Source organism: Balaenoptera borealis, assembly GCF_965194805.1.
Source record: "Balaenoptera borealis genome assembly, chromosome: 19".
Classification (NCBI taxonomy): domain Eukaryota; kingdom Metazoa; phylum Chordata; class Mammalia; order Artiodactyla; family Balaenopteridae; genus Balaenoptera; species Balaenoptera borealis.
This window is the reverse complement of record NC_138878.1, coordinates 3,335,568-3,349,900: the sequence shown is the minus strand read 5'-3', so window position 1 is coordinate 3,349,900 and position 14,333 is coordinate 3,335,568. Positions and strand designations below refer to the sequence as shown.

Genomic DNA, 14,333 nt, shown 5'->3' with positions numbered 1-14,333 from the left:
GATTTACCCTGAAAAGAAATCCTGCTAACCCCCAGTACTGTTCGTTGGTCGAGAGAGGTCCACAGCCAGAGGTCAAGAACAGCTGTTGGACGGAGCCTGTGCTCATGCGTCGCTGTCTGATGGGGAAGCAGCCCGGCCCGTTCTCCACATCTTAGGCCATTTTTAGCACAGCTCTTCAACCTGAAGGAGGCCTGTGTGCCCAGGTCATCGACGCCAGACTTGTTCCTGTAGGCAATGTGTCTGAATCCCAAGGGAAAAAAATTGTATAATCTTGGAACCCTCGTATTTATACGCTGGCATAACAAACGCTCTCTGCGAAGGAGATCTTGGTCCTTAGCAGTTTTCCATCTAGGCTGCTCTCTCGCTCTCCCTATCCTTGCCTTCCATTCCTTCCACAAATATTTATCAAAACCCTTCTATGCGGACTTCCCTGGCGGTGCAGTGGTTGAGAATCCGCCTGCCAATGCAGGGGACACAGGTTCGATCCCCGGTCCGGGAAGATCCCACATGCCATGGGGCAACTAAGCCCGTGCGCCACAACTACTGAGCCTGCGCTCTAGAGCCCACGAGCCACAACTACTGAGCCTGTGTGCCACAACTACTGAAGCCCGTGTGCCACAACTACTGAGCCTGTGCTCTAGAACCCACGAGCCACAACTACTGAGCCTGCGTGCCACAACTACTGAAGCCCGTGCGCCTAGAGCCCGTGCTCCGCAACAAGAGAAGCCACCTCAGTGAGAAGCCCACGCACCACAGTGAAGAGTAGCCCCTGCTCGCCACAACTAGAGAAAGCCCGCGTGCAGCAACGAAAACCCAACACAGCCAAAAATAAATAAAAATATATTAAAAAAAAAACAAAAACAAAAAACCCTTCTATGGGTGAGACATGCTGGGCCCCACGCCATAGGGCTCACAAAAACAATCAGAAGCTTCGGATGTGTCAGCGGAAGGAAGACATGTTCAAAACGATCCCAAACCCAAGGTCTCAGGAAGGCCGGAGCTCATTGGGGATGACTTCCGGTGGGACGGGCCCATTCCGGTGGGACGGCAGTAGTGCCGCCTTTACTCTGAAAGCGGAAACTTTGTGTCGTGCCAGTCCCTCAGGCTGCCCAGCCCGGAGTCTCCCTCCGCAAAGATGCAGGATTCAACATTCCAGCACTGGGACTTCCCTGGTGGTCCAGTGGTTAGGACTCCGTGCTTCCACTGCAGGGGGCACGGGTTCCATTTCTGGTCGGGGAGCTAAGATCCCACAAGCCACGCGGCACCCTCCCCCTCCCCCCACTCCCAGGAGGGCGATCCTGGTTACGCTCAATCCTTCTTCCTGCCTTTCACTCTCAGCCAGAACCTTATTTTTTTAAAGTTAATTAATTAAATAATTTATTTTTGGCTGCGTTGGGTCTTCGTTGCTGCGCGCGGGCTTTCTCTAGTTGCGGCGAGCGGGGGCGACTCTTCGTTGCAGCGCGCGGGCTTCTCATTGCGGTGGCTTCTCTTTGTTGCAGAGCACGGGCTCTAGGCGCGCAGGCTTCAGTAGTTGTGGCTCGCGGGCTCTAGAGCGTAGGCTCGGTAGTTGTGGCGCACGGGCTTAGTTGCTCCGTGGCATGTGGGATTTTCCCGGACCAGGGCTTGAACCCGTGTTGCCTGCATTGGCAGGCGGATTCTGAACCACTGCACCACCAGGGAAGTCCCTATATACAATTCTTAACATACATACCAAGAATCTAAAAAATCATGTAGTTGTGATTCTTTTCTGAACAGTTAGTTATTCCAGTGACTTTACAGCTTAAAATTTGGAGGCAAATTTTCCTTAACAGGATAGCAAGTACCAATATCTTCAAATATTGATATGCTGTTCCATCATAAGTCCCACTCATTCACAATTTAATATCATATACTGTACATACTCAAATTGTCCATCGTTCACAGTACATTAACAAAGTTACTAGAACTGTACTACCAGGACCAAAGATGTTACAGAGCACACAAAATTCTGACCAGGAGAGCCGAGGTCAAGGAGTGAGTGTTTTGCTTTAGGAAAAATTCTACCAAAAACAACATGGGAAGAGAAGTAATTTAAAGTGTTGGGGGTCGGGGTGGGTGGGATGAACTGGGAGATTGGGATTGACATATACACACTATTGATACTATGTATAAAATAGACAACTGATGAGAACCTACTGTGTAGCACAGGGAACTCTACTCAGTGCTCTGTGGTGACCTAAATTAGAAGGAAATCCAAAAAAGAGGGGATGTATGAATATGTATAGCTGATTCACCTTGCTGTACAGTATAGACTAACACAATATTGTAAAGCAACTACACTCCAACAAAAATTAAAAAAAAAAAAAGTGTTCAAGACATTAAATGCACAACTGACTCCAAACTGCCATTTAGTATGCTTTGTATTATAGGATATAAAAGCTACCCCCATCTATGGAATGTTAAGCTGACACCGAAGACAATCAAAGCCTCCCACATTCAATATCCTACTATTTTCTGGTTGTACCAAAAAAGAAACAACCAGCAAATGATTTCACCTCTTAAAAAAATTGGTTTTTTACACTTAAAAAATGGGATGGGGGGGATTCCCTCCTTTTAAAAAATGTTTCTAGAGCTCCTAAAAAACTGGCATTTACAAAATAGTTGATAAAAATATTCTTCTGGATTGTGCAAACAGACACAGGGACCACTGATATGACCAGGTGTGTGATAGTGATCAGACTTGGCTTCTTTCTCTCCTGTTTCATCAAAGGCTGGGCTGCCCTCGTTTTTAGTTTCTCCATTTTCTGCAGGTTCATCTTCTTTAGTCTCCTGGTTAGCCACTTCAGCCTGTTTTCCTTTTGCTCCCCTTTTCCCTTTTGTTTGCACTTTTGTGTCTGAAGATTCATTCTTCCCTGCCGGCTCTTTGGGCCGCGTTTCCACTTCTGCAGGAGCCGGTTTAGCTAACAAGCTCGCCGATCTCCTCTTGGGCTCCTCCTTCGCCGCCCCCTCGGTGGGGCCAGGCTTCCTCTCGGGCATCGAGGCGACGGTGAAGCTGCCACTTCCCGCCACCCTGCTACGTATTGCGGCTGCCGGGCGACGCGGCGGAGAGTGCCGGCGGGGACAAGAGCTGCGGTGGCCAAGGGGCCAGGACCTTATTTTTGAGCATCTTCAATTTCTTCCTCTCCACAGACTGTTTCTTCCAATGAGATGGTATAATATCGTGGAAAGGGCGCTTGAACTGGAGTTCAAAAAAAAAACTGGGCTCAGAGTTACGAAAACTTTTAACAAAGTATCTGACATCTGGAAAATGCTTGATCAATATAAGCCATCATTTCTGTGCAGGTGCTAGTTCTTACGACGTAATAAGAGCAGTAGTCATAATAACAGCTAGCACGCTTTAGCACGTAACAGGTGCCTGTGAGGTTGCCAGTGCTGTTCCCATCTTACAGATGGGGAACCTGAGGCTGGGAAGTTACAGAGCCAGGCTCAAAGCTAGTCCGCCTGACCCTGAAGCCTGTGCCCTCGACCTCTTGCCTTACTACATCTTGGGACTTGTGTGCCACTTGGGACCTCTGACTCTTCCATTATAAGAGGGAGGAAGGATAGCAATCCTGAGTGCCAGGCTCTGTTGAGGAAGGAAAGAGCAGTGTGTGTGAAGCGCCTCCTCACAGGCCCAGGGAACCCGATGCCTGTTCGTGTTCTCACAGGCTTCTACGAGACCACCTGCTCCGTCCTTTGTCCACTCACCACCATGCCTGGCGGCCAGATCCCCGGAAGGTGCAATCTGTGCCTGCCACCCACATCCCTCTCCTCTCATATGGGATCCTTTGCCCCCCTCTCTCTGCTCCTCAGCCCCACAGATGGAACCATCTCTGTGGGAGCAGTTAATTGGAGAGCAAAGTGGGATTTGCCCACAGGAGGTGCCGAGTTCAAATTGTAGTCACGTCCTCCACTGTTTCTGGTCCTGGACAAGTCACCTGATCTCTCTGTCCTGTCCTCCTCTGCAGAGTGGGGAGAATCGTAATTCCCGCCTTGGAGGACTGTGTAGTAAGGCCCGAGGGAGGCGTCAGAGCTGAAGGGTGCGATGCACTCTGGACAGTGCTCTCACTCAGTGGCCTCTCTGCGTCCCCAGAGATGCTCGAACTGCACCTGGCTTTTCCCGGGCATCGTCTTAACACGCGCTGGGAGCACTTGAGGTTAACCCCGACTGACGGAAAGCCTCCCCTCCTGGTTTCCCAGGCTGAGCGTCGTCTTCCTGACCACTCCCTCCTCCTGGGTCCCACCCAGCCCCCTGAAACTCACTGTGCTCTATTATTTCTTTGCTACAAAATGTCCTAAAAGATTTGAAGGCCTCACTCCCCCTCCCCTCCCCGGCCTTTTTGCATCATCCTCAAACTCCCCTCCCTTCCTTCTGGGTTATTTCAGCGCCTTCTGGCTGAGCTCTTGCCTCTGATCCCACCACACCCCAATTCTGCCGTGAATGGGTCCTCCCCAAACCCGGCTCTTGTCCCATGGCGGCTCTGCTCAAGAATCTTCAGTAGCTCCCCACTGTGTGACGTCTGAACTTGGCCCAGCTCTTGAGGATCTCCATACCATGGCTTCATCTTAGTTACCCACTTAACTCCCATTACTTAAGAAAGCAATCTTGCCAAAATTTGGAAGCACCGAGATATCTTTAAGTAGGTGAGTGAATAAGCTGTGGTATGCCCAGACAATGGAATACTATTCAGCACTAAAAAGAAATGCGCTGTCAAGCCGTGAAAAGACATGGAGGAACCTTAAATGCGTATTACTGTGTGAAAGAAGCCAATCCGAAAAGGCTGTAGACTGTATGATTCCAGCTCTGTGACATTCTGGAAGAGGCAAAACTATGGAGAGAATAAAAAGATCAGTGGATGCCAGTGATTAGGGGCAGGGAGAGATGAATGGGTGGAGCGCAGAGGATTTTTAGGGCAGTGGAAATACTCTGTGTGATACTATAATGGTGGATACGTATCCTTATAGATTTGTCCAGACCCATAGAATGTGCAACACCAAGAATGAGCCCCAGTGTAGACTGTGGACTTCGGGTGTTGATGGTGTGTCAATGTAGATTCATCAAGTGTGATGAATGGACCACTCTGGTGGGATGTTGACAGTGCGGGGAGGCTGTGTGTGTGTGGGGGGACAGGGACGGGGGTATATGGGAACTCTCTCTACCGTCCTCTTAATTTTGCTGTGAACCTACAACTGCTCTAAAATATAAAGTCTTAAAAAAGTCTAAGTGACACGACTTAATTGTAGAAATATTAGAAATACAAATGAAAAACGACCCACAGTTCTACCACCCGGAGATAACCACTGTTTAACATTTTGCTGAGTGGTCCCTCAGAACCTGTAGATGCGCGTGTGTAGCCGTATTAACGTGTATTTATTTTAAACAAAGACAGCATGTGATACTGCCTCGGCGTGGGACCCTCCCTTTCCTCTCAGTTGTGTGCAGTGGGCATCGAGGGGGCAGCTGCCCAGTGAGTGGACGCCCCTAATTCACTCAGCTAACCTCTTCTCGCTGGCATTTAGGTTGCGCTTTCTGTTTACTCTCCTTTTGGTGTTATTCTTGTCCCCAACATTTTGCTTTAAGTTTTGTTAATCTTTTTATATCCCCCTCTGCACCCCTCTCCCCAGGTTTTCTTTTTTTTCTTTTTAAAGAATCCATGCTAAACTTTATTTTATTTGTTTATTTATTTATAAAATAAATAAATAAATTTATTTACTGCGTTGGGTCTTTGTTGCTGCACGCGGGCTTTCTCTAGTTGCAGTGAGCGGGGGCTACTCTTCATTGCGGTGCACAGGCTTCTCATTGCAGTGGCTTCTCTTGTTGCAGAGCACGGGCTCTAGGCGCGCGGGCTTCAGTAGTTGTGGCACGCGGGCTCAGTAGTTGTGGCTCGCGGGCTCTAGAGCGCAGCCTCAGTAGTTGTGGCATATGGGCTTAGTTGCTCCGCGGCATGTGGGATCTTTCCGGACCAGGGCTCGAACCCGTGTCCCCTGCATTGGCAGGCGGATTTTTAACCACTGCGCCACCAGGGAAGTCCCTCTGCAGGTTTTCTAATCTGCTAGTTTGGAAGATACAGATTGCGTTCCTATTATTTTAGCAGGTACACTTAATTTCCCCTTGTTATTGTGTTAATGTTTCACAGAAAAGTGCATAAGATATAAATGTGTCGCCGATGCGTCCCTGGGCAGTATCCCCTCCTGTCAGGCCCTCCCTCCCCGGCACAGCCACCGTCCCGGTGGTCATCTGATCCCTACTTTGCGTTCTGCTCCCCTGGCCTGTGTATGCATCCCTAAATGTTCCATTTTCATTTATTTCCAAACTGACACCAGTGGAACCATATCATGTGCATTTTTTTTTGGAGGGAGGGGTGGGACTGGCTCCTTTCACTCAACACTCTATTAAGGATTCATCCGTGTTGTATGTAGCCCTAGGCGATTGATCTTCATTGCTGTATATTATTCCTTTGCATGAATATACCACAGTTTATTTATCCATTCTAATGCTGATGGACATGTTTTCCCTTAGGCTTTGGAAATTACTATATATACATATACATTTGTATATATACACATATACATACACACAGACACATATATATGTGTATATATATTTTTTCACATGTATTCTGGTATTTGCATTTCTATCGGGCATATACTAGATGTGGAATTCTAGGTCATAGGGTATACATAGTTGTACCTCATTATGGTTTTAATTTGTATTTATCTGATTACCAATGAGGTTGAGCCTGCTTTTATGTGTTTATGGGCCTTCTGGATTTCTTGTAAAAAGTGTCTTCAAGTTTTTCAGTTATGGTGTCTGTCATTTCCTTATTGCTTTGTAGGAGATCTTTATATGTTCTGAACCAGTTGTTTGGTACATGTATTATAAATATCTTCTCTCATCTGTGGATTTTTAATGGCATTTTTTTTGGGTAAATTTTAGTAGAGTTGAATTTATCAATCTTTCCCTTTATGGTTAATGACTTGTTTTTGTCTTAAGGAAAGCTTCCCTACTCCAAGTTCATGAAGAGAGATTTCTACATTAATTCTAAAGACTTTGTATTATTGCCTTCACATGTAGGCCTATAATTCACACAGAATTGAGTTTTTTGTATATGGTGTGAGGTAGGGCTCCAGTTTCATTTTTTTTTTCCCATATGGATGCCCAGTTATCCCAGCATGCTTATTAAAATGGAACACAGTAGAATAATATCTTCAAAGAGATGAGCGAAAGTAACTGTCAAGCTAGAATCTAAACCAGGCTAAACCATCACTCAAGAGGGACTGCAACACAAAGACATTTCAGATGAAGACGGAGAGAGGTTTACCACTAGTGACCTGAACTGAAAGACCTTTTAAGGGCTATAGGCAGGAATGGAGTAACTGCATGCAAGTGGAAGATCTACCCACATCTCAGCCAGGTTCTGCAGGCTGAACCGTCCCATTTTTTTGAGGTCGTGAGAAGTGTTCAAACAGAACCCACTGGACAGGCCATGAGCGTGCTAGGGGTTGGTCCGATCGACCCTCCAAGTTACTTTCACCCCATGGCTGGGCAGATGGCTGCTGGCTTAGGCCCAGAGCCCTTGCTGAAGTGAGGTTTTCTTTACCTTCACAGATAAAGGAAACCAAGGGGAATCTGCATGTTCATGTCCTCCCTAAGTGGAAGGGAGATGCTTTTACAAGAAATAACTTTTTCAGCAAATCCAGTGTATTTTTTTAACCTCTCATTTTTTTTCCCTGCAATTGTGACATGTCTACATGAAGTTGGCCACAGGAAGGAAGCCTCGTTCAAGAAGCTATTTTCTGAACATCCCTCTACACCCTAGATTTCACAACAGGCATGCATTTAGGTGGGGAGATGGAGGCTTCATGCCCTCAATGGCAGCTGCAGTTTGGGAGTCAGATGCTATCAGGAGGCCCTTAGGGCTTCTGTGGATCCCCTTGTCTGGTCAGAGAAGGTAAGGATCACAGAGATCATTAAATATTGCCTTTAGAGAAAGAGACTTTCAGAGCAGAGAGTCTAAACACTTCTGGAAATGAGCCTGAAGTGAGAGGTCAACTCAACGAGACTCTGCAATGGGGAAGTTAAGAGTTTGGAGAAGGACTAGGAAAAAATAGAATGACCCAACCACTGGGAGGTCCCAGTGACCTGGTACTGCTGCCCTTTTTCTATATGTTTGTTTGAGTTCACATAACTATTTTGGACAATTCTTCCAAACGCCGGTTTCTTTTCCATCGACTCCCTATACTTCGTCAATGTTAATCCTACAAGTTTAGATGGGTTTCTATGGAGCTACCAATCGAAAGATCCTGGCTCAATATTTTGGGGAGCGCCGTTCTCACAGAAGCAATCAAATACTTTCCCTAGAGCAGTGGTTCTCAAAACCCTCAGAATCACCCAGGGGCCTTCTGTGAGGACTGCTGCTGTTAAAAGTACCCCTTCACGTAAGATGCTGAGCCCGGGGTCACTGGTTTATGGCCTGAGGAACGCGCAGCCAACATTGGCCTCTTGCGTTAGTGACTCACTTCAGTGTTTGTGCTCGTCCGTATAAATCAAGGGAGGGTTTCCCTCCAGTTTCCCCATGGGTCTGGCCTCTGAACTACGTGGAGTTTGCATCCAGCCCTGCTGCCCTTAAAAGTACTAATCATTGGGAATTCCCTGGCGGTCCAGTGGTCAGGATGCCGTGTTCTCACTGCCGAGGGCCCAGGTTCAATCCCTGGTCGGGGATCTAAGATCCCACAAGCCATGCAGCATGGCCAAAAAAAAAAAAAAGAAAGAAAGAAAGGGGGACTTAACCTGGTGGCGCAGTGGTTAAGAATCCACCTGCCAGTGCAGGGGACACGGGTTCGATCCCTGGTCTGGGAAGATCCCACATGCCGTGGAGCAACTAAGCCCGTGCGCCACAACTACGAGCCTGCACTCTAGAGCCCGCAAGCCACAACTACTGAAGCCCGTGCATCCTAGAGCCCGAGCGCTGCAACTGCTGAGCCCACGTGCCACAACTACTGAAGCCCGCGTGCCTAGGCCCCGTGCTCCACAACAAGAGAAGCCACCGCAATGAGAAGCCCGCGCACCGCAACGAAGAGTAGCCCCCGCTCGCCACAACTAGAGAAAGCCCGTGCGCAGCAACAAAGACCCAACGCAGCCAAAAAAGAAAAGAAAGGAAAAAAAAGTATTAATCATTTAAGTTATAGGCATGACCAAAATCCTCTGACTTTCTGTCCTTTGCTTCCCACCATTCTCCTTTCTCCTTCCTGTTGGAGGTGGGCGTCTCCACGCACGTCTGCGTTGAGGTACAGATGCAGATGATAACCGCCGTCTTCAGTGCCTGCCGGGTCCTGGCTGCTTCACGCATCTCCTTTCACCTTCGCAGCAGCTCTTTGAGGTGGATGCTTCTGTCTGCAGTTTGCAGAGGAGGACACGGGCTCAGGGCAATCAGGGGGACTTTGGGGCAGGAGCACACGGCTGGTGTGGTGGAGACAGGACATGACCTCAGTCAGCGTGCTCCGTAACAGACTAGGACCTGTGCAGCGCTGGCTCAAAGGTCGTAGGAACTCAGAATCTTTCATGGTTAGGTTGAGTTGTTTCCTAGTGTTGACTTTGCATAGCGCTCCTCGTGGTGAGTGCCCTGGAGAATCTGTGACGAAGTATTCCAGGAGGCATGGAGCGTGGCTCCTGCTAAAACCAGAGCAGTTATACCCGAGCCCCTGACTGTACCCCAGTCAGGGCTTGTGGGGCTGTTGGACATCATGGACACAAGGCATCTGGCTTTGGGGGCAGGAGAGCCTTTGTTCCAGAAGCTGTTCTCAGCAGCCTGAGACGTTTCTTGCTGAACTCTTGGAATTAGAAGACCTCTCAACTGTCAGTGTGCTTACTAGGTGTACATTTGATTTGGCAACTAGTGTATGTTGCCTTGCTGCCTCGTAATATTACCCGATTTTCCTTTTTCAGTTTTTTCATCATTCAAGGAATGGATTTGACATTTAAGGTCCTGTATGAGTTTCCTCTTGCTGCTGTAACAAATTACCACCAACTTAATGGCTGAAAACAACACAAATTTAAGTCCTGGAGATATAACGTACAGCACGGGGACTCTAGTTAACAAAATGTCTTGCGTATTTGAAAGTTGCTAAGAGAGCAGATCGTAAAAGTTCTCGTCACAAGAAAGAAAATTCTGTAGCCATGTGTGGTGACAGATGTTAACTAGACTTCTTGCGGTGATCATTTCACAGTGTGTACAAATATCGAATCATTCTGTTGTATACCTGAAACGAATATAATGTGGTATGTCTGTTCTACCATACCACTTTGTTTTCCTGCAGCTCTGGAGTCAGAAGTCTGACCCGGGTCTCACTGGGCTGACAGCAGGTGTGGGGAGGGCTGTGCTGCTTCTGGACGCTCCAGGGGAGAATCATTTCCTGGCCTTTCCACCTTCCAGAGGCAGCCGCATCCCTAGGCTCGTGGCCCCTTCCTCTGTCTTCAAAGTCAGCAGCATAACAGCTCCAAATGTCTCTTTCTCTCTCTCTCTGACTCTGTTTCTGTCATCAAGTCTCTTTCCCTGACTCTGACCCTCTTGCAGTCCTCTTGTAAGGACCCTTGTGATGACACTGGACCTACCTGGATAAGGCAGGATACTCTCCCCATTTCAAGACTTATAATCACGTCTCTTTTCTGTACTCCACCCACCGCCCTTCTTTCCGTCACAGGATCTGCACAAGTTGTAATCCTGTATGTGTGTTTTCAGGGCTGTCTCCCCCACTGTTTTAGGAACTCTGTCTTGTCCACAGCTCTACTCCTGGGACCGAGAAAGGGATGTTGGTTGAATTATCCTCAAATTGAAAATTTTCTCCTTTGATCCACTCCTATCCACTTGCAGGCCGTGTGTCTGTCCAATAAGAGAGGAAGAAATCCAACACAGTATTCTAACCCCAGGGGCTTTGCAGCCAGTGTCGGGGCATACACTTAGGTAAGCATCGTGGCCTCCCCAAGTGGCCTGGTGCTGTGGGCAGTGCCAGGCCTGGGGAGCTGGGCGCTGGGGAAGTAAACCCTCCGTGAAGACCCCAAGTAAAGGCGGACCTCGGCTCCCGTCTCCTCTTCTGGTTGCTTCTATTTTCTCAGTGAAATAGGAACAAGATCAAGGGAGTGCTGGAGGCTTGAGGAGAGAGAAAGTATGCGATGGTTTCCAGGAGAGCGGAGCAGGATAGAGAGATGGGTCCAGTTACCGGGCAGCAGGAAGGTGCGCTGAGGACCAGGGACATGACGAAAGAGAGGCGGGCCAGCTGTTGCGTGCTCTCCCCCGGCCACGTTCCACCGCGGAGCACAGGCAGGAGAAAAGGTGGCGTTTGGCCAGGCTTGGTACCCGCCGAGAGGGTGACACTCTGCGGGTACTGGTTCCCCTTCCTTTTGGGCGGAGCAGGTGGGACCTCCCACTGCGGACAGAGGGCAGGTCTGGAGGTGGGAGTGGCGCTCACGGACATCCAGAACAGCCAGGACGTGTGTATCAGGTAAACCCCAGTGTAGTTTCCTCCAAGGCTGCCCTTAACTTTGATCTCATGAACACATGGTAGGCGGGGAGCACGGGGCCCTGAGGCCACTGACCCAGGGCTGATGCCCCCACTAGGGACTGTGGTCTAAACAGATAGCTCACCACACAGATCTTTACCTGGAAGGCAGACTTCAATCATCACCATCATCTTCAAGCTTGAGCGGCCACCATGGCCAACGGGGGGGCGGGCATGGTAGTGTAAATCCTCAGGAAACTTACATTCTGGGTGTAATAGATCAACTGACACCAGAACACAGTTATGTATGATATTTAACAAGCTCAGAAGTTATTTCTCATTCAGACCTGGGGATTGTGACCCAGCCTGGTTTGAATTTACCCCTGAGCCAGGCAATAGGAAAAAAAAGCCAGGAGCCAGGAGAGTTGAAGGCCAAGTTTCTGTCTGTGCTGTGGGTTGCTCCTGACAGGTGTCTTCTCAGTGCCTTTTATGGACCACATCTGTGACTCAGGCAGCCCTGGGGACTCCCCCGGTTTTCTGGTATGGTCGGTCCCGCTGATGGGAAGTGGTGCCCCATCATTCAGTTTCCTTTCACATCAGTTTCTTTTGAATCCTGTTACTCTCACACTTAAAGAAGTGTTGGGAAAAGCCCTTCCTAGGAATTTCTGGTGCTGTGGGCTTTTGCCCCTCAGACTGCCCGCAGGGCCTTGGGTACTGACAGGCAAAGGGTGGGCGTCATCAAGCCGGAAGGCCACCAACTGGGGTGAGGAAACTAGGTGATGCCTACCAGGCGGATCTAGGCTGCTCCCTGCAGGGCTGGCACTCGCCCAGGGACGGTAGCACTCGGTCATTTTAGAAGCCACTGTTCTCTCCGAGGGACCCTGTGCTGGGTCACTGACCCTTTGACAGTGCCAATGGGGTGACTTTGGTTTTGGGGCAGATTTGAAGGCTGGGGAGCAGAGGGAGGAGGGAGTGGAGGCGAAGAGATTTACAAGAGACTGAAGCAGGGAACTCCCTGGTGGTCCAGTGGTTAGGACTCCATGCTTCCACTGTCGGGGCCCGGGTTCGATCCCTGGTCAGGGAACTAAGATCCTGCAAGCTGTGTGGCATGGCCGCCCCCCCACCCCCCCCAAAAAAAAGAAAGGAAGAAGCATAACTCATTGGTTCTCATCCGGGGGTGGTTGTACCCCCAGGGGACATTGGGCAGTGCCTGGAAACGTTTGTGGTTGTCACAACCAGAGGAGGGGGTGCAATTGGCATCTAGTGGGTGGCGGCCAGGGATGCTCTCAACACCCACAATGCCAGGCCGGCCCCACCGTGAACTATGATCCAGCCCGAAAGTCAGCAGAAGCCCTGATGTAACTCAAAGGAGTGGCTGAGGCTGGAGGGCAAGGAACCCGAGGATTTCCACCCGAGTCCCTCAGGAAAGACTCATTCGGCTTGGAACTTCTCCAGTGGAAAAAGCTCCATTTTTTTTTCTCTTGAGCTGCAACAGTGTGTGTGATGTGGCCTTTGGGCGAATTGTGGACGTGGAAAAGTTGATGTTGGGCTCTGGAGTGTTGATCTTTTCCCTATGAAGCATCCTTTTCGATTTCCCCTTACCTACATAGGAGAGGGTATCGCCAGTTATTGGCCCCTTGGTACAGATGATTTACATCCCATGTTGCCTCTCTTTGGATAGTCACTGTTGAACCTTTCCTCTAGTGGGGACACAGCAGCTCGGGCTGGTTTTAGGAGGTCCTATGCACCTGGGCGTGGCAGGTGGTGCTGTTGGTGATGGCTCACCCCAGACCAGCCTTGCTGGGCACCTTTCCCACTAACCTGGCTCTCGCCACTGAGGATGGCTCTTTGGTGGCCCGTACCGGTCCTTTGAAGGCTCAGCCCCACACAGGCTGCCTTGGAAGTGGAGCACAGAGGGGCTGGCTGGGTCTCTCTGCCTTGTCCGACTTATGCCTTTCCAGGTGGATCCAAGGACCATCTGTCATCTCGTGATGGGTCCATGGAGAACCCTTCTCTCTTCAAGACTGCCCTTGATGTAAATGTTAGGCAAGTGTCACAGAAATGAAGGATGAGGGTGGGCGCAAGCATTCTCAGATCACCGAGGCTCCAGGTCCGGGATGTCCATGGGGGAACACAGTGTGGAAAGTCCACGCTGACACGGCCGCTGAGAACCAAAACCCCTCTGAGCATGAGGTCAAAGTTGTCGAAAAAAAGAGAAACCGAGAGTCTTGGGCCACGTGCCCGGAGAGCCACATGCTTGGGCTAGGGGCCTGGCGTGGGGGAGGCATAGGAAAAGCCTGAAAATTCTGCAGTGTTTTGCTTTCACTCACCTAGATTTAGAGGAGTCTTCTGGCAAAACGAAACTGAAGTCTTACTTCCCCCCTCTAGTCTCCTGGTGACCGCAGTAATGGACTTGCTCTTGGTCACGGACTCTGGATGCCTTTGGGGGTGCAGCTTTGCCAGCATGTAATTTATGGACAACACACTTCACCAGTTTTAAGTGTACAATTTGGTGAGTTTCAACAAACGTGTACAGTCGTGTAAGCACCGCAATTACGAGACAAAACATTCCCATCACCCACCAAAGTTCTCTTATCTCCTTGTAGCTAATCTCCTCCCTCTTCCCCAGGTCCCTGGCAACCACTCATCTGCTTTCTCTCACTGTGGTTTGGTCTTTTTAAATAATTGCATATACATGGAATGTTACCGTAGGTAGTCTTTGTGTTTGGCTTTTTAAACTTGATGTCACGCTTTTACGATTCACCCACACCGTTGTGTGTATCAGCAGTTTGTTCTTTCAGCTGAATACTATTCCATGG

General features: G+C 49.3%; 1 pseudogene across 1 annotated transcript; it reads right to left on the bottom strand.

Annotated features, from left to right (window-relative positions):
• Positions 1-1,496: 1,496 nt before the first annotated feature.
• On the bottom strand, positions 1,497-8,955 carry LOC309616383 (non-histone chromosomal protein HMG-14 pseudogene; annotated as a pseudogene). The gene has a single exon. The product of its transcript is annotated as a non-histone chromosomal protein HMG-14 pseudogene (transcript).
• Between the last annotated feature and the right edge of the window lie 5,378 nt (positions 8,956-14,333).